This window comes from Anser brachyrhynchus (genome assembly GCF_964034855.1).
Source record: "Anser brachyrhynchus genome assembly, chromosome: 10".
NCBI classification, from domain to species: domain Eukaryota; kingdom Metazoa; phylum Chordata; class Aves; order Anseriformes; family Anatidae; genus Anser; species Anser brachyrhynchus.
In genome coordinates, this window is record NC_137705.1 from 14,574,466 (window position 1) to 14,602,047 (window position 27,582).

Genomic DNA, 27,582 nt, shown 5'->3' on the forward strand with positions numbered 1-27,582 from the left:
CTTACACACTGCTGCTGCTGGCTCTTCTTGCTGTGTTCCTGGCTGTGGCTCTCTTTTACGTACAAATGCTTGATCCTTTGAAGCTGACCTTTACATCAGCCCTAGGAAAAGAGGTGTCCCTCTGAATTTCCCCAGCTGCTGCTGATTGGTGCCACTTTGTCTGCTTGCAGGAGCAGCGGGGAGGCAGCCAGGCCGTTCCTCCAGGCTGTGCTCAGGGAGCACTGGTAGCGGCTGTGCCAGCTGATGTTCTGCCTGTAAAGACTTTTCCTCCACCACAACAGTAATCTGGCATGTCTTTAGGACTAAATATGCTTTTGGGAGACAAAAAGAAAAAAAAATGCTGTAAGCTTTATTTCTTGATTAGTTTCTTATTTAGAGTATGTGCTAATGATGTATTTAACAAGAGATCTGGAGCAGGAATAGTTAAGTGTTTCCCTAGCATTAGTGAAAACTTTTTTCTGGAGTGCATCCCATCTGGCCTCTAGGGAGAGCTAGTATAACTTCTGTGCTTTTCCACTGGAAAAAAATTATGTTGCTGAAACACAACTTTTCTTCATGAATCTCTCTGTTTCAGTAGATTGTCAGTTGAAGGAAAAGTGAAAAAATCTGGTGATGAAGCTTGAAACATTGTGTTTGATCATTTTCATAATGGCCATTGTGGGAAATTTATTCCAAGATAAGTTTATTGTGTATGTTTATGTTGTTACATTGTTGAAACGAGTGGCAATCAAAACAAATACCCCCAGAAGAATTGTTAAACATCGTGGGAAATGTTTTTATTCTTTTGAATTGTAATAAAATCTGCAACATTTAAAAATTGCAGACTATCTTCTAAAATTGCAGGTTTTCTTATCATTCTTATTAGCAAGAGAGATGATTTTTTCAAATGTTTGTCTATTCACACAATTAAAATACAGATTTTGGTTTCTTTGACCTCTTGGCTTCCCCTAAAAGAATGAAGGCATGTATGAAGCAAACACGAGGTATTGGTGGATTAATCTTAGAGAAATTTTTGTCCTGAACATAGTGGGATAAGACATCTGTTGACTGGCCATCATTAGCCCAATTGTGCTACTTGTTGGCCTAACAATGCAGTGCTCTCCAGCACCAAATTCAGTAAATTCACATCACCTTATATGGACTTATGTATGCAATTCCGCTCCACAAAAAAGTGTCAATCACTTGAATTGCTTATGCAACAAAATGCTGTTTGTTGATAGCGGCACTTATGAGTTGCAAGGGAAGTTTATATCCTTCTTGGTGATTAGGGCTGAAAACCTAATTATGATGCGTTATAACATCAAGTGATGCATTTCTGCAGCTATTGCTCCCTCTTAACGCAGGTAATTGCCTGCAGAAGCAATCACTGTTCTTGTAATAGAAAATAGGAAAATGCTCTGCGAACCTTGGTGAAAGAAATTGGAGGTAGCGCTCTGTAGCACCCCCCCCCCCCCCATTTGGACCTCAGCAAGGTTTTGGATGCTGTGCTAATGCAGAACCCACCTTCATCCACTGCGGTAGAAGACTCAGACATTAATATTTTTAAAGCCAAAATAGACAAGCGAGGCCTGCAGCTTGCTCACAGCCATCAGCACTGCAATGAGATTACCTTTGCTTTCCTCTTGGAATAACCTACAACTCGGCTCATTTTGTAGTCTGATGAATTTTCCCAGACAGTGAGTTTACATTAAACAATGGTAAAACGTGCACTGTAAGGAACATAACATTCAAGGATGATTATTGCTAGCATGAGGAGTTGGAAGGCTTATTATAATAACTAACTGGTACTTGTTGTGGTAGTGTTACAGGAAGAGTGCAAGTACAGAATACAAGATTATCCTTTCAAAAGGAAGAAGCTCAGTTATTTAATTCAGGTTTTTAAGTGGGTCGGCCAGGGCACAGATGTTTGAACAGAGATGGCTGATTAATGAAATTGCACAGGAGCACATTCCCTAGCCTTATTCTTCTGAATGGTGCCAAACGCGCATCGGAGGGCTTGACTCTTTAGGTGCTGTTATTGGAGTGCTGGGTTGCTGTTCTGCCAAGAAAAAGGAAGAGATTACAGCGACTGTATTTGTAGTTCTGAAACTATTGGGAAGCTCCTTGTTTATGGCAACCCCTACAGAAGTTAGGGTGATCCCTTCCTTGTACGTACATGCAAAGTTCAGGCTATGTCATGGGAAAATCTTTGGCTTCGTTAGCCAGCAAGACTTTGTGGTTAGTTCCCAGGTCAGAGGACTAGAGGAAATGGATTCATTCATTTAGTAATCCAATAAATCCTCTCTGCAACAGCCTAGCTTCTTACTGCTGTGAGAGCTGCTGCAGCAGCTAGGTTGCGGGTCTGCACACTAGCTTTTGTTCTTCTCATCTCCTGTGCATCTGAATGAGGGTGATAGGCTGAATCTTCAGAAAGCTGTACAGCTTTGTATTTAGGATTTAGATGAAGAGGTGACAAACCTGACAAACCTCTCCGTAGTGGCTGGGAGCTACTTGTGTTCTTGTTGAAACCCAAAGCTGGCTTTCTTGGCGCTGTCCTGGCATTTGGTGTTCTTAACTGCCACTGATCCAGGAGAACTTGTCACAGATTTTTAATCATTGTTGCCTTGGGCCAGACTGGAAATAGGTGTTAGCGATGTGAGACCCTTTCTGCTGCATGTGAAAGGCTTTTGCTGCCTTCTGATCCCTGGGAAACCTTTAAGGGTGCAGATGATCTCGTCACTTAATATGGGACCATGCTCTTTATTTGAGTTCCTTACCTAAATTAGGCATTTTTGACTGTGGATTCTGCGTAGTTGATTTATGAAATTATCAAACAGTTACTTTTAGGCTTGTTTTCCTTTTTATACAACTGCCTGTTTCCAGAAGCAATGTTATTAAGAGAGTACTGAAAACTCTTTGAGCTGCACAGTTGGAGCATCATTTTACAAAGTATTGTTTCTCCATCTGTGATTTCTGGATAGACTTATAAATGTTCACAAGTATACTCGAGGCAGGCCCGGTGAAGTAATTTTTTTTTTTTTGGAAATATCTATGAGGCTATACTTGCTTCCATCATTCAAAATTTTTATTTTGGGAGGAAAACACACTAGAAGTTAAACTAATGCAGCACAAAGCAAAACATTTTGAATGTGTTTAATGAGAAAAAAAGTCTACAATTTTATTGGTACTAGGCAAGATCTTGGAGATACCTTTCAAAGGATATTTAGTTTTCAAGAAGGAATTGGGGCAGACACATTCTGACATTAATAAGTAAGAGGGAGTAAATAATTGGCATTACTTGCACAGGGGAAATGATTCAAGTATGACATAATTAGATAATATTAAGTGAGAAATTAAGTGGTAAAAAGATTTTGGTTTAACAGGAAAAACTGCGTGCTGAAAATTTGCCTATTAAATTAATTTCACTGCAAGTTCCCTGTGAAACTTTAAGTCTCAGGGGGTCATTTGTCAAATCTTCAGTTAATGTTTCATTGAAAGTAATTTAAACTTGCTGGAGAATTAGGAAAAAAAAAGGTAAAATTTGCAAGCGTACATTATCTCCCCCCAGCTCCATGCTGTCTTGACCCTTCTGGCTGACTTTGGCTGCTGCTCATCAAATACTGAGCAGCTGTTGGTGTAATTGCATTCACTGCACATCCCCATAAAATAGAATCAAGCTTGGACTTGCCAAGCACACAAGAGGAGCTAAAGGGGAAAAAAAGAAAAAGGAGGGAAAAAAGGGGGAATTAAAAAAAAAGGCTGTTGCCAACGTATTGCATCCTGAGCTGGCATTAGTGAAGTTACCTGTCACTTTTCCACTTGCCCTTGGCAATTGTGTCATCCATGCTGGAGGGAGAGACCAGCATGTTCAGTACCAGCTCAGTTTTTGCTGCTGCTGCCCCTTGAGCTTATCAAAAAGAAAATATAAATGAGAGCATTAAAAAATAAAGAAATGCCTAGTCATAGAAGAATATTCAACAGCCTTTGTTTGGGAGCGGTTCAGAACCAGAGACAATGGTGATGGAGTTGGGATGACCCAAGGTGTCCTAACAGCAGCCCTGTGAGAAGTGGACGTGTAAAGCTGCTCTCCTCCTGCTCTTTTTAATGGATGCGAAGTTAATGCACATTTAAGAGGAAGAAACTGGTTTTAAATTCTATTTCTAAATACTTCAGCTGATATTTTCTAAGGCTTAGGTGAAGGCATTTTAATTGTAAAAAAGACTGTGCATGTTCATGACAATGTTTCGTTTTCTGACTGGGCAGGTGAATTGTAAGCTTCTTCAAGAAGACAAAGGCCTGTGAAAGATCACAAGTGTTTTTGACACCCTTGCACATAAATCAAAATTTGTGTAGTTTTATCCTATTAGAGATAAGCTTTGCTGGCATGATTAGAAACTTTGTCATGAGTTTGGTGGTAATGCATTAGCTTAAATGTATTTGGCGTGATTAACATCAGTTTAACTTAATTCATTACATGTACGATTAGAAATGCGGTGTGGGGTTTTTGTCTGGTTTCACCAGTGTAACTGGGAAGAGTCGTGCACAGCATGGATTAGTGTGGTGCGTGGCAGAGTCTTGAAAAAACTGTCGTGCCCACTTAGCGTCCATGAAACAGAAATCCATTTCAGCAGATTTGGAGAAGTAGCTAGTAGCAGTGCTATGGCAATTTCAATTAAAGGTCTGAGAATGGTAATTATGTTTACATACCAGCAGTCTGATTAAATGTAAACTAATTATGCAAAAAGCTTAAACTGTGACCTGAATTACTCTTGCTGAATCACAGTTGAATTTCAGGAGAGTTTTTGGATAGCATATTATCATTGCAGAAGCTTTCCTTTTTTTGTAGATGTGTGATATTACTGATACTGTTGGAATAACCTGACCTTCCTTTCCTGTTTCTCTACTTCTGCCATCCAGCCGCAAGCATAACCTTCAGCTAATTCTGGGTTCAACTCTTCAAAACCCTGTTCACAAAGCAAGAGGTATTCAGTTCCGCTGGTACAAAAAAAAAGGGGAATATGAAGTCTTTGTGTAGATGGTTAATCTTTTGAAGCAAGTATGAATTCAGAATGACTTGCTATGCTGACGTTAGAAGAACTATGGTCTATGCAGTGCTGGAGTTCAACTAGTAACATAAAACAACAGCCCTGAAGACTTACGCATCATGATCTGACGCAAGTGTAAGCTGCAGTTTTAAACCTCTAATACACAACAAAATCATAGAATGGAAGAATAGTTGAGGTTGGAAGGGACCCCAGGAGATAGTTGGTCACCTCCTCTGCACAAAGCAGAGCTAATTTCAATGTTGCATTGGGTTTGCTCAAGTCCTGAAAGTCCAGAAAGTCCTGCATCCTCTCTGTATGTTCCTGCAGCACCAATGTTTCCACTAGGGGACAAAGCCCATTAGGTTTGAGTGAAAAAATACCCACATCAAAGTTTTGTCTGGCTCGTATTTCCTTTTGATGCAATATAAATCAGTCTCAGGGCCTGAATCACAAGCCTCAGTATAGCATTCCATCATGCTTTCATGAAATTTCAATATTGAGATCAAAATACGTAGAAAAACTGGGATGTGTATTCAACAGTGAACATCATCCCACAACTTCAGATTTGCAACTTTTACATCTATTTTAATACTCATATAAAAATGTGAACAACTGTAGCAACAAAGGAGAACAATTAAATTCAATTAGAACTGACTAGTGTTATGGTATTGCGAAGAGATTATATCTTCTAATTTTGAAAAAGTGATTGCTTTTACAGTTCAAGGATTACAGCGCCTCCAGTTCTAAAAATGTAACCTTCTAAATTGAATAGGTCTCAGAATAAGTCACCTTTTTCCCATTCTTAGTCCAAAAGGAGCAGAGCCCTAATGCCCTGCAGTGTTTTTGCTTCTGTTTGCCAAATGACCTCTATAAGAGCTGCTTCAACTGGTTGCTTGCTTCTGTATGCTGTAGACTATAGACAATTCCCATAGCAGAAACATCACTGCAAATTTTCTTTTTTTTTTTTTTCCTACAGAATTTGTTTTGTTTCTGTTCATTGCCTACATGGAAGACAGAAACTTACTGAAGATCTGAAGTTCATCCCAATAAACTGACCTTAATACTCTCAAAACAGGTATATATCATTATGAGAATGTGGATTATTGCTGGGATATTTATAGTGTATAATCTGTTAATTATAGAAATTCATGCTTTTTAAAGCCATTTTGGAACAAAGTCTTCAGTTTCTAGTGTTGTTGGCAAGCAGCTTATATTGTTGCATGAAAGTATGTCTCTGTTTTTATGTACTCAGTGTTTTTTTGAGAGGGATAATTTAATGCTTTTGAAAGTAGTGGAGGTTCAGCAATAGCAGATGCGGAATTTTGGTCATGCGATTCCTGCTGTGTTAAAGAACTGGCGCGCACACGTACACAGCCGGAGTGGATTTGACGCTTGTACCAAGGCCTTACAAACCTTAGGCTGAACATTGCAAAGATAAAAACTTACTATTTTTTCCCCTTTGTAGTTGTGCAGTGTATCAATCAGCCCAGGGATTTCTTTAAAGCACCTCTACTTGTGGTGGGTAGAAAAACTGGGAAGCACAAGTAGCCCCCTCTATTCAGTAAGTACTGATGCCTTTGTCAACAAGCTTTTCATGGGTTTAGAAATAACAAGTAGCATCTTTTGAAGATCAAAGAGATCAGTGACAATTGTTTTGGGTTTTTCTTGGTTATCTTTTAAGTATTCAGGCAAACCAAGTGCAAGGTACTAAAGTGTTTTGGCTAAAGATGAAAAATGGCTCTTGTCTTTAAAATCCAGAACCAGTCTAGGCCTTCAGTGCCTCTTAATTAAAGTTTTCTCATTTCTTTTCTGATATGGTTACTTATTTTGTCCTTTTAAGTGTTCTGACTTCAGCCCGGGAAACATAACTTTCATACTGATATTTAACATATCCAAGATTAGAAACAACATGTATCCTACAGTTTTAATTTTCTGACTATTGGTATGATTTGATTAAAGAGGTATTCAACTAGGTACAATTCCCAAGGACTTGGACAAAAATCAACTTTTCCTATAATAAGGATTTTGCAACCTTTTAAATAATTTTGTTTGTTTTAAACAGCCAAGGAGGAGTAATCTCTTAACCACATAACTTTTTTTGAGCTGATGGACTAGATTTTGATTATCGGGTCTCAGGAAACTTCCCTATTCCACTTAGTATTAATGTGATAAATAATATGCATATCACATAACATATTTAGGCCTTGTTGTCAGTCTCTAATGAATCAGAACTTTGTTTCATGTTGCCAGATATTCTGATCTCCTCTTCACTCCTGCTTATCAGGGGATTGCTTGGGCGTATAATCGGTACTGACAGTCTCAGAAACAGCCTTTTCAATTATTTATCGCTTTGGTATCTTCCTGTTTTAAACCCTGACCTGCCTGAAAGTGTTGTAGACTTATCTGAGGAAAAAATATTTAGACAAATAAACAAATTTAAAAAACAATAATTCTTGTTGACATTGGCTGGATCAGCAAATCACATCACTATCCTAACTAACTCCTTTTGCCTTGTTAGTTCAAACCTGAGTTTTTTTCCATGCTCTTGTTGCTTTTGTCAAATTCTTTTACTTCATCTCAGTGAAGAGTCAAACCTTTTCTTCTACAAGTCAGTTTGTATGGCTTAGGGAACAGTCTTGTTCCTGTATTCATTTTGGCCATAGTGCTGTTGAAATTATGAACAAGGAGGTTTATTGTAGTAGTGGTGTTTTAGGAATAGGGCTGAAAAAGTCTTAATGTTGGCATTGTCTGTTACTGTTTGCTACTTTGGATCAATTTCTCAAGTTAATGTTATGTCTGATAACTCATGGCGGGACAAGAGCTCAAACTGAGGGGGCTAGGAGCAGACAGAGTGATCTTTCCTTAGTTATATGGCTGGGCATATCCAGAAGTTGTCTTTTGCCAAGGACATGTGGAGCTCAGAAGCTTCCTCAAGGTCCAATACTTGCTTTTGCAGCATGGCCCATGGGCAGCTGTGCTGGAGCAGGCAGGGAGCAGCCATGTGCCTCTCCGCAAATTGCCAGCTGAGTGCTCACCCAGTGCCCACTGTGCTGGTGCAGGGGCTGCTGCAGCCGTGGCTTCCCTGGGAAAGCACACCGAAACAGCGTGACAAACCACAGGAACCCTCCCTGCCGCCTGGCGCTGGAGGTGCTGTGTGCTACCACGCACCTATGCTTCAGCCTGGTTTGTCTTCTGAGGATCCAGGTATAAGGTTCCCTGGAGAAACATATAGAATATTAATGTGCAAGATGAGTGTTGCTCCCGTTTCTGGCTATGGTCTGGATAAGGCAGGTAGTCGAACTGTCTCCTCTTCTGCCATCTCCCTGCTTTTTCTAGTGGGGCTGATTGTAACCTATTGGAGTAAGAATAAGAATATTCCTAAAAGTGTTGTGCTGTCTTGAGATTTTCTGAACCAAGCTGATGCAGATTTAACACTCTAACTCCAGACACGGGGATTTAAATTGATGTTTGTGCTTCCAGAGCTCAGTTTGGGAGAGAGCTGTTTGTTAAGAAGTTCCTAGACCCATTAACAGACATTCTCTTTTATCTGACTTCAAGTGAAAGCAGTTTTGCTTTAATTCACTGTTTGAAGTGGTGTGACAGCATATGCAGCGCTAGGCTTTGAAAAGTCACAGAGCTGTGTGTCATCAACCTAGAAATGACAAATCACATCATGCTGATTAACGGCGTTACCTGGAGGAAGGATAGTGATGTGACATTGCACTAGATGTGATCAAGATCTTTAAGGGATCCTATAAATAATGTCTGTTGAGGGCAGAGGACAAATCTCCTTTTGATGCAGACAGACATCTGCTTGTTAAAACAAGACTTGGGTCTAGTCAAAGCAATCCCAGTCTAGCCTGTATTACATTGCAAAGGATACGTTAGGATATTATCCTCTACAATCAACACCGTTAACTTCAGCTCTCTGATAACCAGTGCTAAAACACTACCAGATTGACTACATTAATAAATCATTAAAAAGCTCTGAGCTGTATGTATGCTACAGCATGACTGACACCTCAGATGATTTCCCAGTAGAGATGACTTGTCACTGAAGAACAATTTGAGTAAGCTGCATTGACTCTACTACACATTTAGTAACCAATATGCTGAGCAAAGGTATTTAGATACTTGGTCTAGTAATGTGGATGGCAGAAGTATGTATTTGAGCATGGTCGTTTGATTATTTCGGGCTCATTTGGCATCTTTTTAATGTTTAATTCCAGGGGAGTGAGTTTGCTGAAAACTATGTAATCACTACAGCAAGTTCTAAGGAGTTATTCAGAATACTGACAGACTTAATGTAATACACACCACCTGGAGATCTGCACTGAGAACCTGAGAGCCTGTATACAAAGCAGCGTGAAATTATTCAAAATGACTATAACTAAAAGAAGAAGAAAAATATGATAACACAAGTGAACAGAATATTTCTTGCCCGCAGGTGGTTTGATTCTGACAGATGAAATTACCTTTGTTATCTGCAATACTTGGACGACTTAATGGAGTGTGCCGTCAGCAAGTTTGTTGATGACACTAAACTGGGAGGAGTGGCTGTGTGTATTTAATGAACTTGTTGCAATGGTGTTTTTTTAAAGCCAGCCAAGTGCTACCAAGGTTTACTTTTATTTGATACTGCACAATTACTTGGATGCAGAAAGGATATCTAATAGAGAGAGTGAACTCTCTCTGGAGTTGACCAATACAAGAGAGTAGACAAGGAATAATTGTTGTAAACATACCCCAAGCATTGTTTTGAACATATTATTGTTACGAGATGCCTAAAAATAGCATCCCAGGATTTGCCTGGAAAGCTCTTGTCTGTACTAAAGACAAATGGATATGCCACTTAGAGCCTAATATTTAATGAGAAAAGCAATGTTGACACAAACTAAATTGCTTTAAAGCAAGGTCAGTCATTTTTCATAAAGGGAAAGCTTTGTGTTTCTACCAGTCAACATTTCCTACCAGTGACCTGATTGGGCTGACACTTATACAAGGATGGAAGAAATTATTCTACTGTATATAAATACAGATATGCTTCTGGTTTTCAGTTTAGCTGAGCTGAACAAATATTAGCTTGGAATGATCTGAAACCGAAACATTGCAATAAATCAAACATTTTTTGTGGGTTGAACGGAGGACTATATTCAGTCACAAGTAAATTGAAATTTCAACTGCCTTAATAAAAGCAAAAGGCTTGACTCATAAAATGGAAAAAGCTGAAGTGAAGCTCTAATTTGCAGGGCAGTTCAGCTCAAAACTATTTTTCTTTTATTTATTATGAATAAACTTTTCTTAGGGTAAAATCCTTCAGCCCTATATTTTAAAAATAAGTGCATGTATGTCCAAGGGAAAGGCAGAATCTACAATGTTTATTCAATTCTCCCCAGCAGCAATATACTTTTCTTGGTAAAGATGAAAGCTAACGCTTTCTGTACTTAAAGTTTTGTTTCAGGACAGTGTCTGCTTTCATAACAAATTAACCTCTTCTTTCTTTCTATTTCAGATGCCAGAATTTTAAGACTGGAGTCTACCTGGAACTACATGTGAAGTTGAGGTGAGGTGATAATAAGCACTAAAACAGTATACTACTAAAAAACTGATTTTTCCCTTTTGAGCATCATTTTTCCCCTGACGTAAGAGGGATGATCTGTATTTATTATTTCTGTAGAATTCAAATGTTTATAGTAATTTACAGAATTTAATAAGTTCATATATTAATTTTAATCAAAAAATACCTTGGAAAGAATTTAAAATATGAAGGGCTTTTGGTAGGTGGGAATGAGCTGACTCTGGCCAGCTGCCCACCCAGCCTACCTTTCACTCCTCAACAGGATCGGAAGAAAATAAGATGGAAAAACTGGTGGGTTGAGATGAAGATGGGGAGATCACTTACCATTTACTGTAGTAGGCAAAACAGACTTGACCTGGGGATAATAAATTTATTGCCAATTAAAAATAGAGTTCTTTACATCCCTGCCCTGAGTAGCACAGGTCATTGGTGAATGGGGCCTGTGGTCAGTCACAATAGTAATTTCTCTTTTCTTACCATCCTCTTATTACTCACACCCTGCTCCACTCTGGGCCCTTCCCACAGGCTGCAGCCCTTCAGGATAAACCTCCTCCAGCGTGGGCTGCCATGGGGGTAGCTGCTCCACTGTGGTCTCCTCATGGGCTGCAGAAGAATCTGCTCCAACATTTGGAGCTCGTCCTCCCAGAAAGATGTGACCTAAAGAAGCTACTATTAGAATCATAGAATCAATGAAGTTGGAAAAGACCCTCAAGACCATCAGGTCCAACCATCAGCCTGACGTGCTGAGTCCCATCACTAAACCATGTCCCAACTTGAGACCATTTCCTCGCATCACTTGTCACTTGTGAAAAGAGACTGACACCCTCCTCACTGCAGCCTCCTTTCAGGTAGTTGTAGACAGCAGTGGGGTCCAGGAGGTGGTACTGCCATCCAGAGGGACCTGGGCAGGCTGGAGTCAGGGGCTGCCAGGAATATCCTGCAGATCCACGAGGGGAAGTGCCAAGCGGTGCCCCTGCAGAGGAACAACCTCAGGGACAGCCAGCTGAGAAGCGATGTGACAGAACAGACCCTGGGCCAGAAATTGCCCTTGCAGCAAAACCAGCCTGACGGTACGCAGGCTGCATCAGGAGGGATCCTTCCTGCAGTGAGTGCTGGTGAGACGCACCTGGAGAGCTGAGCGCGGTGCTGGGCTCCGTGCTGCGAGAGGGAGTGGCCGCACTCGAGAGAGTCCAGCAAAGGAACGCTTGAGACTGGAGCATATCTCCGGGAGAAAGCCGAGAGCTGGCACTGTTCAGCCTGGAGAAGAGGAGGCTCAGGGGGATTTTGCTGGGGTGTACCACTGTCAGATGGGAGGGAGTCAAAAGATGGAGACACAGGCTCTTTTTTACTGATGGATGTTCAGATGGGTTCTTTATTTTTGTTTTAATAGTAAGTGGCAGGAAATATAATAAGATTTTGAATGCTGCAGGGTCATGTTTCAGGTAGCTCCAGCTGGAAGAAAGATTGCGCATTTGTTATTTTGTCCATTTTGACTTTTCATAAGAATTTTTTCCAGTGTCCTCTTTCCTTTCTTTAGCATGCAGTCTCAGCCTTCAGCAAAATCTTAATTTCAACTTTCAACCTTAGGGACTGAAGAAGCTCCTAATTTCATCCCCAAACGTGTATTTTTCTTACTAATGTTTTGATTTTGGAGGAGGGGAGGCTGGGAAGAGAAGGAAAGGCAGAGTAAGGAGTGTGTTATCTTTGCAGTATCTTCAGGAGGCTGGGTACTCCCTTGTCATTTGGTCTGCACATTTCTGTGGTAACATCCTGCAGGAGGTTATAATCATTACTGAAGAACAGTTTCAGTGTAATTTTGTCTCTTACTGACTCAGCACTGTAAATTTTTAAAGCTTTGAGCCCAATTGCCCTGTACAATAAAATAGTCGTATTCCTTTTTTACTTGTATTTAAATGAGATTATACTATTACAACACTGGGCAACCGAATGGAAAATCAGGATCTCTATTTTTCTATGCTTATGTCTTCTGTGCTGAGCTGGTTGAAGATGCCACTCTTTAAAAGCTTCACCAAAGGTCTATAAGTCACTTTTTGAAGGATGGGAAATGCATGCTTTATAGAGTGGGGCACAGCAGGATGCAGCTAAACAGTGTATCTGAGTAGGACTACATCTAAATTGAAGTTTGTGCACACAGTTCACCAAACACTGTGCTGCAGATTTATTATATTGTTGTAAGCACAATTTTACTGTGGGCAGCGGAGAAGCATGTAGGTTTTCCCTCTAGCAGTATGTGCCTGTGCTGCAGTGCAATTGTTTGCAGCAGTGAGATGTGGCCTCTGTCTGATACCATTTTCCCTGTATCCAAATTCAGATCAAGGTTGTGCTGCTGTTTGGTGCAGGTGAATTACTTTGTCTGGTGTCCTGACATGAATGCTGATCTTAAACTGAAATTGTCTGGGAGCTGGGGGAGGAGAATTGAATGGTGGTGAAGAAAACTCTTGTTTAAATGAGACATAAAACTGATTCTGGCCTGAATGCATCTATTAAATACTTTCCTGCAGTCTTCCAGAAGGTCTTGTATCTGATGATCCACCTGTCTGTAATGTGCCTTTGACTCAGTTCTCCTTGGCTTTTTCAGGGAAATTGGTAATCAGTGGCATGTTGTCACACCTCATCACAACAGTGGCTACTTCCAAGCAACGAATGAGGTGCTTCATCTCCCTGGGATCCCACGTACCCTTCTGCTTTAAAAAGAGAGGCAGCCCAAGGAACTTAAGGCCCTGATGCCGTTCCTCTTGCATTGTGCACATGGTTTGTCAGCCTGGACTAAAAGGTGCACTGCTGTTTGAACGCCATGGAAAGCTGCATGGAAAAGCAGTGCCTCCAAGGATGCCTTTTGTGATCACCCCTGTTAAGCACCTGCCCTCCCTCTTTGTTGCCTTTTGCTGGCCCAGCTGCCAGGTCTGTTTTTGTATTTGAGGCTGTAGCTGTACCTTGACTGTTCACGTCCCTCTCTATGGAGGTACTGGTGGTGAGGGCACCTGTGAGCGAGATGGTGGCAACAGCCCTGCTATCTAACATTTCTGTCTGAAGAAATTGGACGTTGTTCTCAGTGAACATAATAAGATAACTTTCCTGCACTGCCTACAGATGACATTTTAAAGTAACAAGAATTATGTTAAACTAGAAAAAGAAAATGAAGTGAATGCTTGCTGGGTATTGTGTTGATCAGTTGAGACCCTTTCAGTCTACGCAAATGGTTCTTCTCTGTGGCATGGTGGGTTTGTCCTGAACCTTGTCCTTTCATTTGTTTCATTTTGTTTTATCAAACTATCATTTATGAAAGCAATCTGGCAAATACGATACAATACAGACTGACTTGTGGTATTCCATCAGATCAGATAGATGATGCCCATTTCGATTTCTGTGTGTGCCAAAGTTGAAGCCCAGTACCATCATTTTATCTGCAAGCATTATGTGTTTACATTTCCAGACTGTTTTAGCAGAAGTGCCTGGCTATTTGGGGATAATGCAACCTGCTCGTGCTGTGTACTGTGCGTGAAAAATGTCCACAAGCACAGGGCTTCCTGTCGAAAGGATTTGGACACCACCAGCCTGACACCAGAGCTTTGGAGCCACATCCCTGAAAGATTTTCTTTGAAGTATCAGAAAAGATTTACAGGGGGCCTGTGGTCTGAACGCTTCCAGTGTGGTGAAGTAGAAGAAACCAGAAACCAGTCATGGTAAGAAAAATTACTTCCTAAACCTCTATTGTTGTTTTTTAAAATTTTATACATGAGTTATGTTATTTTGTTTTCTATTGCTGGGTGCATTGAATATCAACCCTTCCACATTTTTTGGCAAGACACTTCATCTGTGGCAAGCAATAACCCTCCTATTCTCCCCATATCTTTAATAATTATCATTTGAAAGGTTTTTGCAATGAGAAAATGAGAGAGCATTTCAGTTTTTCCACAGTTTTTTAATAGCTTGAAGAATTATCCAGGAGAAGAAATGGTTGCTATAATTGGCCTAGAACTAATGAAAGAAGAGCTTTGATGAAACATATTGATATTTACCATGGTCTGCCCACAGAAGCAAATTTCTTCATTAATTCTTTTTTCTTTAAATTCAAATTAATCTTGGGATAGTAAATATTACATGCTCTCCCCTTAGAAGGAATAGAATTTGTCGCAGAGCAGTGGCACTGTGGCATTTGTAGAGACTTTTCCATCACTAAGGGATAATCGGCTTAATGACGGTGTGAACAGATTGCTAACTGCTGTGGTGGGCTTTCTGGGCTGGAGGGAGGACGCTGAAGTCTGGCAATGTCAGCGGGTAGCTGGCAAGAAAGTACGTTTGGTTTCTGTACCAAATGTCATGACATTTTTGTTTTGTCTTTATTTTTCTTGTGGGCTCTTGTTCCGAGCAGCAGCTTTATTGCAGAATGCCGTTGTATCACATCTAAGCTGTTTATGGTATGTGATAGCGTGGCCTGGGTGCGCTGAAAGGCTCCCTGCTCACTCAGAGCTTAAACACAGGGTGGCAGGACTGCCTTTGTACGGTTACAGGCACGTGCTGGAGCCTGCCAGCTGCTTGCTGTATTCTGTGTCCCCGACTGTACAGGGTGTGTCTGTGTATGGCCAAGCGGGCATGTTTTCTTTTCAAGGAATGCTTGTATGCAACTAGTGCAATTAAAATTGTTAAACATCATTAGCAATTCTGCAGCATCCTTGTCTGATGCTACAGCACTAACATCTGCTCCAATTTTAGGCAACTAGTTTCAGTAAGCCGCAGATAAATAACTCTGCGGTAGACCTGGGAAGTGGGAACGTGTATCGACCACCTTGCTCTGCCACTTTCTGAGGTGAAGACAGAGACTCAAAATCAAACCCAAGTCCCCAGGCTGCTTGCCAGATGCACTCTGTGGCTTGCCAGCACGACAAAAATTAGGGTGCTTGTGAAGTACAAGAGGGTTTTATCGTACTGGGATTACTGATGCCAAGTTCCCACTGGTTTAAAATGTGATTGGTGACATTCATACTTAAAAACACTTCTCTAAAATAAGTACAAAGTTATGTAGTTCTGCTCTTGAAAAAAAAAAAAAGAAAGGAAAAAAATTGGAAATTTTCTGGAAATTGTATTCAAGTAACTGAATAACTGTGCTAAATGTGGTGAATGTTATCGTCTTAAATCATTGACAACCATTATTTAAAGTGGTGTTTTCCTTTGTACTTTCCTATGATATGTATTGCCAGCCTTTTTATAAGTTCTGTTAGATCCTCAAAATGAAAACTACCTCAGTCAAAGATTATTAGGTTGATGCATCCTTCTGTATGGTGGCAAGTGTCTGTGCAGTAGTAAATAGTGAAGTAACCCTGAGTAATTTTCCAGCCTTCTAAGGAAATCTTCTGTAACAAGTGTGGAGAAGGCAAAGAACCTAAAAGAAGCAAGTGCAGGTGAATTCCAAGTCACGGCAGAGCAGAAGTTATAGCTCAAGCTCTGAGCAGGTAGGAATTTGTTTTCACTACAAGTCTTATCTTGTCATGCTCATGAAATGGTATGCTTTCTTCTGATACTTCAACCCCACCTCCTTTCTGCTGGCTGTAGAGCAAATGCGCCTGCTTTGTACATACCCTAAAACTGAGTAATGATGTGGGAGCACTGATGGATGAATACGCAGACTGGTCCTGAGCTGCAGGTGCCGAGCTTGGTGTTATCAGCACCTGTAACGTAGTTTTAAATATTTGTTGTATTAAATGTGGATAGATATTGCACTTGTGGGATTAGGTGAAGCTCAGTGGGACTTCTGACCTGACACTGCCTTCCTCTCCCCAAAACAGTGGAGCTACTAGGCAGTCCCCATGGCAGAGGTTTTAAACACGTCCAAGCACTGCACGAGGGAAACAGTGAGGCATCATCCAGAGAACTGGAAGGGTGATGGGAATTTAACTGAGCGCATTTTCTTTTATTTTAGATTTATAGTATATAAGACAGTTATTAGAATATGCAATCAACCCTGAGTTCCTAAAATTACGACATATTTCTTTCCTTGGAATATGTTTCCAAATGAACTGTTAGCATAACTTCAGAGGTCCTTGAGGTATTTAATATATATATATATATTAATTTAACAAGTGATTTTATGTACAGGTGTACCTATAAATACCTGGACTTAGTTATAAATATTAGATTTAATCTCAGTAAGGACACAATAAAAAAAAAAAAAGAAATATAGATAGGTATCAATTCCCAGGTCACCTAATTAAGTGGCATCCTTGCTTTGTAACTTTTATTGTGCTAAACAAGGAATGTGTATACTAATTAAGATGACTAATAGTTATGTTCAATCTAATTATAGCACTGCCAGGAGGCACTATAATACTTAAGGGTCTGTCAGCGCTTTTACTACAAAATCTTGGTCTTACAAGCTAATCTGCACACCTATACTGTACTTGCTGCCTTACAATGTCACAGGTTTCACACTGCATGTACTATTGTGATTTGAATGATATTTACTGGAAAGGTGGGTTTTCTTTCTGGTGCTTGAGATGGAAGTTTCAAAGCAAAAATGCTTTTTATTGATTCTGAAACACACATGAGCAAACTTCAAAAGTTTATATTGCAACTTGTTATATTTGCATAAATATCAATATTTGGGTATTTGAGAGGAATCTCTGATGTTGGCAAAACAGGCCAGGAAGTCTGGCTGGAACAAAATCTTTGCGGTTCCTGTGGCACCATGCCCACCTCGGGGTGGCCGTGAAGCATTGCTTCTCTTCTAGTATCTGCTACTGCCCTTCTGGTGCAGGGCTCCTGAAAAGTAATGTTTGTGTCAGTCTGGAATAATAACCAAATGCAACAAATACAATCCTGAAACTAAATCCTCAACTTGAGCAGAGCTTTGCGTTCAGTGTTTTTAATCTGAGCTGTTTCGGACTGGTGTAATTGGAGGATTTACTTTTCATTTTATTGGCACAGAAAGTGATGCCCTGGCGTTTACTAAGGCAGCAATGGCAGCAACGACTGCAGATCATATCCAGAGCACTCTCAGGTCCTGCAGCTCCTGCGAGTATAGGGTGAACATGTAGGATGGGAGCTTTTGAAACTGAATTCATCAACAAATCCGTAGCTATTATGTCACGTCATGAATCAAGAAGCTAGTTGTTAGGATTAACATTTTACTGTGATCTTTTTTGCTGTGATATATTGAGAACTCTTATTTTTTTTAAGTCAAAGATGAAATAGATTTGAAGAACCATAAATATGGATCCACAATAATGTATTTAAAAGGCAGTAGCCTTTCTTTTTTAAAGAGCTCAATATGTCTCATGAAGAAATCCGTTAAAAACCGTTACTGAAACCATTTTTCAGCATTTTTGCAGTTATAGATGCTGTACAGCTGGAGAATAGCAGAAATATATCGTGTCCTCTCAAAAAAGAGTGGGAGAGATGAGTTTCTTTGATTGGATTGTGTGAATTTTGATATGGTGAAAAGGCAGGGCAAGATGGACAAATCTCACTTTAAAATAATCTAAACCAGGATGTCATGTGGAACACCTGTGGCACAGGGGTGTTTTGTTTGTGACAAGGATGATATTTTTGACCTGAATATTCAGGGTACGTGTTGTACAGCTGCAGTAGGTGACAGGAATGATAATTGTCACACATACCCTGGTGTACTTCAGTACTGCATATACTGGGGAACTATCTGCGAGATAACACCATTCCAAATCAACAGTGTCTCTGCAAATACCGTAGGACTCATTAAGAGCCGTGTCAGTTAGCAGTTTACAAATGGCAAAGGTGAATTGAGGGTGTTTCATCCCATGAAACATTCATAGAGTATTTCATGAGTTGTCAAAATAGGAGAGACAACAGAGCTGAGGCTGCAGTTTTTTCCTGTAGGCTGAGATTCACAGCTCAGCATGGCCAGAAGATCAGGAGGAGGATTCGCTTCTTACTGGAGTACAGTCGCGTTGCGGTGACAGTCACCAAACTGCACACTTGGAGCGTCTCCATGCCAGAATCTGACCTGCAGTGAAAGGGCCCAGCTTGGTTTATTTTGTGCTTCTGTGTTCCTCCAACCTCCAGCTCTGGGGGCACCCTAGGTGCCAATCTCCCTTCTGCCCCTTCTTTGAGAGCTGCAGCACACAATCCGGTGCCAGGTCTGCCTGCTGGGTTTCTGCAGACACAGAACACGTACCACGCAGTGAGCATCTCTGGTTGCTGCTCAACTCAGGGTGCTTTTAAAGGCTCTTTTGTAGTTGCCACCACCACTGCTTCATAGCTTCCACCTTCCCTGAAAGGAAGCTCCCCCAAACCCATCCAGTGAAAGCAGCTCACCAGCCTCAGCTGCTTCCTTCTCCCCGATGCAGCAGGACCTCATTAAACACACAACAGCAAACATTCCTGATGCGCAGTGTTTACAGCAAGGCCTTTGTGTCATCATACAGTGAGACTTTTTCTTTCACCCTCCAGACATGCAGATCGGGGTTAATATTTGCATCATGTTGACAGTTTATGCTTAATGTTATCTTTCGAACTGCTTGCTTGCTAGAAAATTTGACACCCTTGTAAGTGTTAGGTTTTCATTCAAGAGGCCATTGAGAGACAATGAAGAACAAAATAAGGCAAGATAAACAAAAGCCTCTTAAGATGAGCTTGGAAATTTTCTGCTGGCCTTTATTCCCTTATGGAGTTTCTGGTACTGCACAAAGAAAAAACATACATATAGTCTTAGGAGGTGATAGGCTGCTCAGAATATGAAATCTGTAGCACATTCTGAATATGTTTTGTGTAACAGCAAGAGATTAGGGATTTCTTTCACTGCTACCTAAACAAGCAAATGGAGTAAGGACTTCCAGCTGTTCATTATCTATAGTTTACTTCTCTTTTAAGCTTTTATAAGGCAGGATGAATCACCTTGATCTTTGCTAACATTCATTTTCTCAAATCAGCTGTTTTTTGAACAATGGTGTGGCGAAACAGACATTTACAGTTTGGTTTTGGCTGATTTTATCTAGATTGGTATTTAGTAATGGTTTTCAGCAGTCTTTGCTCCTGCTCTTTTTTGCATTTCTATGCATTTGTTCTGAAAGTAGACAATAATCTATCAAATGTAAGCTGTGCACAGCCAAGGAGAGACAGTCGGGGGCCTGTGCAAACCCTTCACCAGGCTTGAGGGGTGTGACCCGTGCTGAAGGCTGCTCACCAAAGGTAAGGTGACTTCAGGGGTGCTTTGGGGTACCCGTGAAGCCAGCAGAGGTGGCTGCGGGCAGCTCCTGCTTTCCCAGCCAGCTGCCGGGCAGGACCAGCAAAGGGTCCTGGTGGGGGTGCCGGCCCCTGCATCCCACCGCCTGCCCAGTGCCCAGGACAAGCCTCTGCTCCACTTTCTGCTGAAACACTGCTTCACTCGTTAGCAACCAGCTGCCAATAAACGGCATCTCTTTAGCAGCTCCAGCATCCTGAATCGGGATAACGTGCATAAACCAAAACAACTGACACTACGCCTAATACTGCGCTATTTTATCTCCTCCCTAACAGTCTCTAGCCAGTATATGCAGAGATGTGCATCTGCTTTGGCTTATTCTCCTTGCTTTTATTTCAACAGACCACAGTAAACTATGGTCATGTTGTCCCTCACTCTGGAGGAGTTTTTAGGCAAGATGTTCTGATTTTAATGGGCCTGTGGTTATCTCAGGTTGGTCAGTGCTTTAGAGTAAATGGCTTCTGTGGTGTGAAAAGCCTTACTCTGATATGCGGCAGAAGATAAATTCAGTCATTGGAAATCCTTCTTGGGTATTTCAAAGAGATTATCATAATGGTTCCACGTGAGGAGCTCAGGCCTTTGAGACGTAGGTGTGTTTGCAGCCTGTCTCGGTGCCGATCGCTTCACTGCTGAATTCCATTTGACGTGCCTCACAATTAAGTGTAATACAGCTGTGGGAATGTAGGTCAGCTCTTTATTCTACATAATTGTACATTCTTGTTTTCAAGAGAAAAAACTTTAAAGGAACCGAGAGAAAGTAAAGAGCAGAAAAATTACTTCAAAACAAAGTTTTAATGAAGCTTTCTACTACACATTTAATGAACGGGTACTACATTTTCCAAGACATTATTAACATAGCTGAACTAGCCTGATGTGCTGCTGCTTTATCCTGAGGCTTTTGATTACCATGACTTGGCTTTATCTCACTATTCTGCATACTAAAAGTCACTTGGGAAAAGAAGCTCCTGAGGCTGAGGCAGGGATGCAGGGGCTGCAGGCCTGTGCGTTATTAAAGAAGGTGTCTGCAGACTCCTCAGCCTGGGCGCATATTTCCTAGCGATTCCACTTCAGCTGCATGCCCGCCTGTACGACCTGTCCTCAGTGTCCACTGCAGAAGCCTCCTGGTCTGTGTGGATGTACCGGGGCTTGCCCGCGGTGCGATGCCATCAGAAGGGTTTCCCTTTGTCTCGTGGAGCCTGTGGGTGGGAGATTCGCGCTGGATTCCCCAGGGCAGCGGCTTGTCTCACACACACACACCCCTGAATCAGCAGAAATTGCCTGGCTTATCAGACGTTGAATTTAAAACTCAGTTTCACACTTCACCTAAGACCAGGATTACCACGAGGTGCTCGATTGATTATTTTTCTCTCACAGGAGCACCAGCCAATGCAGAACAGCCATAATGGAAGACGTAAAAGTGCTCAACGTTAATATTTAGCATGTAGAATCCTGCATTGAGGCCCCATTACGGCAAGGCAGGACGCAGAACAAAAGCAGATTCCTGTGAAAAACACTATTTTAGTTGAGAGAAACAAAAGATGACTGTACCAAACAGATGGGGGCGTTGGATATAACAACGAGATAGTTACTACAGTAAACAGCAGCCCCAGCACACCAGCTGCATAACATCTTAGCAGAGGCAATCCTATGTAATTTGGCAACTTCCAAGCATGTGTTGCACCGAAAAGTCACATTTTTGCATCTTAATCATTACTTGGTCAATATTTTCACTCAGAGTACATCAAGGTACTGACTGTAGGAATTAACCTGAATGTGTATTTACTTCGTGTCTGGCTTGATGTTAGAGCAGAGGCTAGAGATGACTAAACACTTGGTGAAAACTAGCATGAAATTTAATTTCCCTCGTGTGGCTTTCAAAGAACAACAAAAAAAAAACCTCAGCAGCAACAACAACAAAAACCAACATTTCCATTAAAATAAACTATGCTTGTATTAAAACAAGGTGAAAAATATAAGTATGTGCAACTGATAGAAAATAGCCTTCATGCAGCTGATTACTAGATTGATTGGCACTGAGATGGATTAATTGATTTTCCTGCGTTTGGCAGGGGTAGGGTCTGTCATAACAATTCGTAGAGTTTCACAAATGTTAACTAATCATTTGCCATCTTGCTGTCAGGTAGTAGTTTTGCTTTGTATACAGGTGGAAAAAAACAACAGCATGAATTACTTCCCTCAGGTGCCGCATCCTGCCAGAAGTGGAAGCAGTTTACCACAGCGCCTCCGCGCACAGATGCTGTGAGAATCCCCCTGCCTCTAGGTCTGGGAGTTTTGTTTTCATTGTGTCTTTCCGGGGCACAGGGTCCAGATTAGACTGAGGTATCTACAGGCTGAACAGGTAAAGTTTTTATGAATGTTGTCATCTTTGCTGTAGGAATGAAGCCTACAGCTGCTGTCCAAATTAATTGCAATCATTGTTCAAGTATTAGGAATTCCCAAATACAGCAAGATTTACCTAGCTTTTCAACATTGGACAAACGTAAGTAGTATGGCAACCAGGTATTTCTCCCACTCGTACTACTATTTTTCATGTCCTTTTTGAACTGTGAAAACTGGATTAAAATAGATAAGGCCCTTGTAGCACCGTGTAGATCAGTTGTCCTGGATAGTAGAGTTCACCTTCCTTGGCGGATAGGGCCAATGCCAGTTATCAGCAAGATCAAATACAGTACGTCCACTGAGACTCTCATCTCTCTCAGCCTTGCTTTACAGTTTCTTCCTTTTTGGTCTGAAGTATTAATAATAAAAAAATAATAAAATGACAAGCTAGAAATCAATGTCAAATATAAAAAGTGTTTATTATCCATGTGAAACCTAATACTGCGTTCCCTGCAATGGCAACAGTTGACTGATGAGGCTGACACATAGGAACATTCTCTCCATTCTCTCGTTTTGACAAGTTTGATAGAGCCTTTGACTTGATTTTTTTTTTTTTTTTTTTCCGGATGGATAAAAGGAAAGCTGGTGTGCTGGTGTTAATATATATGGATTTTTTTTTGGGGGGTACAGTTACTGTCTACTGAGAAATCCTGATCTTTGAAAACAAAAATCTGAGATCAGCTAGCAATTCTCTCTCCAGCTACCCTTGTGATACTACAGCAGCTCTGCATACCTGTTGCTTCTGCAGCTTCATTTCCCTTCCATGCTGATGGCATGTCTTCCTTTTGCCAGCCAGTGTGTAGAGGCAAAATCAGTTGTTGTTTTCTTACCTTTATAATCCCTGAATTTTATTACGCATATTAATTGAGAATACCCCCTCATCCCTTTGTGCTCCATGACATTATATAGCCTTCTCCAAGGAGAAGTTGTTTGGCCAGCATGGTGATGTTCGGGATTATTCGCATCAGTAAGATTTGAACAGTGAGCATTTGATTTCACGTGGCACTGCTGCTCCTGGAGATTTCTGCATTCAAAACACACTTACGTTTTTGTGTTACAAGGATAAGAAAAATATCCTAGTTAAATGGGGCATAATTTTGTTTATGCTTTGTTTAAACCAAGGGATAGAATGAGAGAGAATTACAGAACTTGTTCTTAAACCGAAGATTTATATCTTAAAACTTGGACATCAAATATTAGAAGTGAAAGGGGCACAGTCCTGCTAAGCTCCGCAACAGACAGTGCTTCAGGTGGAAGTGTTAGGGCTATTTTCCTTAGGTGTTAGATTTGCTGCCAGGCTGGTAGGATTAATTCCCTCTACAATAAAATGACCGCTTAAAACCCAGCAAGATAATGTGATCGATAAGTTCTTTCAGCATTTCCACAGACTTTATTTAACTATTTTGTAGTTCCTCCCTGATCTGTAACTGAGCCGGGGCAGAGGCTGGGCAGTTCTGGGTCTTCCTCCACCACTTGTCTGCCCGTCTGCTGGTGAGGGGCAGGGGCTTCGGACGGCCCTGCTGATGGGCTCATCGAGTAGCTGGGACTTTTGGCTGCTGGGTTGATATATTAGGGATTTTGCTGCGTGCATGCTAGAGGGGCATCAAGCTGCATAGTTGGAAGCTGCTTTGAAATGACTGCTCCCCCAAGGCTTGGGGACACAAAGCACGGTGGGGTTAAACCAGTTGGAAGACGGTGTCTTTAGCAAACATCTGTATTTTGAAAATGTCTCCTTGGCAGGGCTGCAGCAATGGCTTGAGAGAGGTGGTTTTCTATCTTGCTTTGGTGGTCAGAATGACCAGAGCTACATTGGACATAAGCAGTACAACGAATCCACGTATTCAGGCTTCCTCTGCTGGTCTTTGGGGCTGGGTGGTTTCAGGGTCTATGACAGGTGCTATAAAAGAGGTTGGAGGAACCCTAAAATTGAACTAACTTTGTCCGTAAGCTGTGCAAATCGCTATCTTGTTAAAATAATAGGGCAGTGAATAAGAGACTTCTACAGAGATCTGTAACTCCATGATTTGAATTCTTGTTTGGTTTGGTTTCATCATCTATAAGTAAAACTAATTCAGAGAAAGTGTTTTTACTGATTAAAAAAATCAAAATAACTTGGAAGTATCAGATGTATAATTAAGTTTTGTCATTTACTTCTAAAGGAAGCAGCACATTTTACCCTGAGGTAAATCAGTTATTTTATCATGTGTGAACTCTGCCAGTGGTAAGAGTATGTCACATCTGTAAATTCATGAGGCACCTGTAGATTTTGTTTGTCAATACATAATTTCTCAAGGCTCTAAAATACATATATTGTTCAAGATTTTGCAACCCAGTATGTCTGGCTGTGTGCTTCTTGCCACAGCAGCAGAATCCAGACATTTCAATGCTGATATAGTGATCGCCAGTACTCACTCTTGCTTTTTAAAAAAGGAAAAAAGAGTACAAATGAAACAGAAATGATTAGTGAGGTACAAGTGAGTCATGTTTCTATGTGACTTCACGAGCATGGCCGACGTCTGGTCTGAGAGCTCGAGTCAGCAGCTTCTGTGGTTTAATGTGGCTGTCTTGTAGTTAAAACTTACTCATAGAATTCAAATTTATATGTGATTTTCTGTCTAAAAATTAAATGATACAGCCCAGCTTTCAGACCGGGGAGGCAACTCCACGTGATGAGTCACAACTTGACTTCTTTGTTGTTGTTTAAGAAATGAGTATACTTCATGTCAGCAACATGTGGTTTTCTCAAGAGTTAATATTTCTTTCTTCATTTTTCCCTTGAGTTTACTCCAAGTTATCTTAATTGCATGCTACAAAGTAATTAAAAATATAGGTCTTCAGCTCCTTCCATCTGAATGGCTCAGAAGGGAGTATGTGGGTCAGGGGAGTGTTGGCACCGGAGTCTCATCAGACTGTGACAAAATAAATTGTTCCTCCATTCGTTTAAGCAGAGTATAATGAGGTTTGACACAGTGAAAACTGAAGCTCAATCTGTAACTGAAATTTTATGTATCGGGTTGGTTGGAAACATCCCAAGAGGTCTTTGTGCAGCTGTTTAATACTATGAGTTTTCTTTATAGATGCTTAAACAAGCAGGCTTGCAGGAGTATCTAATATGGCTGTGGCACAACAAGGGTGTCAGGGAAGCAGGAGACTGATCCAGAGCTATCTTTTTGTCCTGCAAATAAATGCTTGTTGACTAAAAGTTAAAAAACAAACAAACAAAGAAAAAACAGCAGCTATTTAGGTGGAATAACTCCTTGGTGGAGTCGAGGGGATCTGGGTTTGAGGCCTGGCTGAGTTCAAGGGTGGAGGCTCTGCACAAACCCAGCACTTTGTTGTGGAGGTGTCTTTCCCAAGGTAATCTGTCAAAGCTGGTAAACTGGGGTGAAAGAGGAAGGGTGAACCATAATTTCTGCATTTAACAAGAGTACGAAAGCTGATTGAAAATATTTTGGTTCACTGTTAAGAAATGTTTCTTAGAAAGAGGAGCACTAATGATTTTAGCACATGCGTAAGCGGGCAGAGGGCTTCATGGTCTGTTCTTCCCATTTGTGGTTGGTAGGTTTGGCTTCTGCCTATGGGAAGTATCTTTTTTTTTTTTTCTGAAAATGGAGAGAGGATACTAATGTGTGGTTAGTGAAACACATCAAAACCATGTCCAAATTTACAGACGTTAACTGCTAGCTGGATCAGCAGATCTACAGCTCCAAAAGGAGTTCAGTCAGCGGCTAAAGCTGTGCTGGAAGAGTGGATCCTGAGCTGCCTGCGAGCAAGTCACTAGAGGGCAGCCGGAGCCGCGCACCGGTGTGCAGAAGTGCGGCTGTTGCACACCCAGGCTGGACGTGCAGCGTGCATCCCGGCAGAACCCCCTTCCAGCAGCTCGTGCCCGGGCTGCCCCAGCCTGGCTGTTTGTCACAAGCAGTTTTTTCTCCTGTGCATTTCCCCTGTAACGCCAGCCTGCCTCCTGAAGGCAAGCAGACCTAGCCCAAGGATGTCCACACGCGATCTGTGTGTAACGGAGTTACTCCAGAAATGCCCCAGCGGCCACCTCAGCAAGGGAGCCTTTTTTACTGGAACCGCAGCTTAGTCTTTCTGCCTGTATGTCCGTGCCAGGGGAAGATCTGTCTGGCAAATACGTGACTGTGATATGTGATCTCCCTCCCCAGGGCATCACACTTGTGAGAACTGCAAGCATCTTGAAGCTTTAGTAGCTGTGGATTTTGTCAAGCTATTTTGAAAGGCAAGGGTGACCTACACTCTGTGAATCGTGGCATGTGCCACATGGGCAAAGCTGCATGACTCGAACTGTACTTACAGTGGGAAAGGTCACATACCAGATGCTCACAAAATACCTGGGGATTTTCAAGAGTACAAAAGAAGTGCACTGTAACGCTAATAATGTGGATAATATTTTACTGTCCTGCAGTTTTCCATCATGGTGGCAATACGGTCCTGGAGCTGGGGAAGAGATCCTTGGGATCCTGCACAGGGTGTCCTTTAGCAGATGACAGCAGGGAGTATTCAGGCCCTGCAGCACTGGTAACTGTCCTGTGTAGCAAGGAGCACTTTGCCAGTGTCTCTGCGAGACCCTTGCACCATGGGCAAGAGACCAGTGCCAGTCTCGTCTCCTCCCTGTGCCGCAGAAAAGAAGCAGAAGAGCACTCAGCCATCGCTGCACTGGCTCCGTCTCCTAGGATGCTCCCTGTGCTCCTCTGCCAACCCCCACATAGCAACTGAAGGGTGTTTTTAGGATGCCTGTATAAATAACATACAGGCTTGTTTGCAGCTTGTCCTAGAAACTACCCCCTAAACATCCTTCCTGTGTAACATGAAGATGTTCTCAGGACTGTCCTCCATTCTCTACATCACTTCAGTAATCTCTGAACAACTGCTCGAAGTTTACACAGAGGTTCTCTTAAGTGCTGTCTTAATGGAAACAAAAAATTTCTACTTCCTTCACAGTTTGGGTACCTACCTCCAAGGTATGGTTTGAGCTGGGAAGCTTCTGTTGTCTGTCATACTCCTCTACTCTTCCCACTGATGTTTACATAAATCGTCTAAGGAATAACATCTACACAATGCTTTGAATTTTCCTGCCTGGAAAACTCCTTCCAACCATCTGTCAAATGAGTAAGAATATTTCTACATCTTCAGCAGTTCCAGAAATGTTACTTCAGACTGCGATACAGCTGCGAGGCTCTGGATTAGCAGCTTCCCTAGGCAGTGGATTTGCAGTTGGACTGTAAAGCTGTATCCAGTATGGCTCTCACCCAGAGAGAAGAGCGGTCAAACAGCTGACTTACAGTGCTTCCAAAAAAAGAAAAAAAGAAAAAGTTAATCCAGGCAGT

General features: G+C 41.5%; 1 long non-coding RNA gene across 1 annotated transcript in view; it reads left to right on the plus strand.

The window, feature by feature from the left end:
• LOC308200385 overlaps window positions 1-27,582 on the plus strand; it is a 191,363-nt gene that overhangs the window by 88,127 nt on the left and 75,654 nt on the right. The window contains exons 15-22 of the long non-coding RNA XR_013955582.1: window positions 4,897-4,961; window positions 6,001-6,099; window positions 6,490-6,585; window positions 9,254-9,471; window positions 10,537-10,587; window positions 11,128-11,707; window positions 13,202-14,306; window positions 15,958-16,073. This is a non-coding gene — a long non-coding RNA (uncharacterized lncRNA). The remainder of the gene's footprint in view (window positions 1-4,896; window positions 4,962-6,000; window positions 6,100-6,489; window positions 6,586-9,253; window positions 9,472-10,536; window positions 10,588-11,127; window positions 11,708-13,201; window positions 14,307-15,957; window positions 16,074-27,582) is intronic.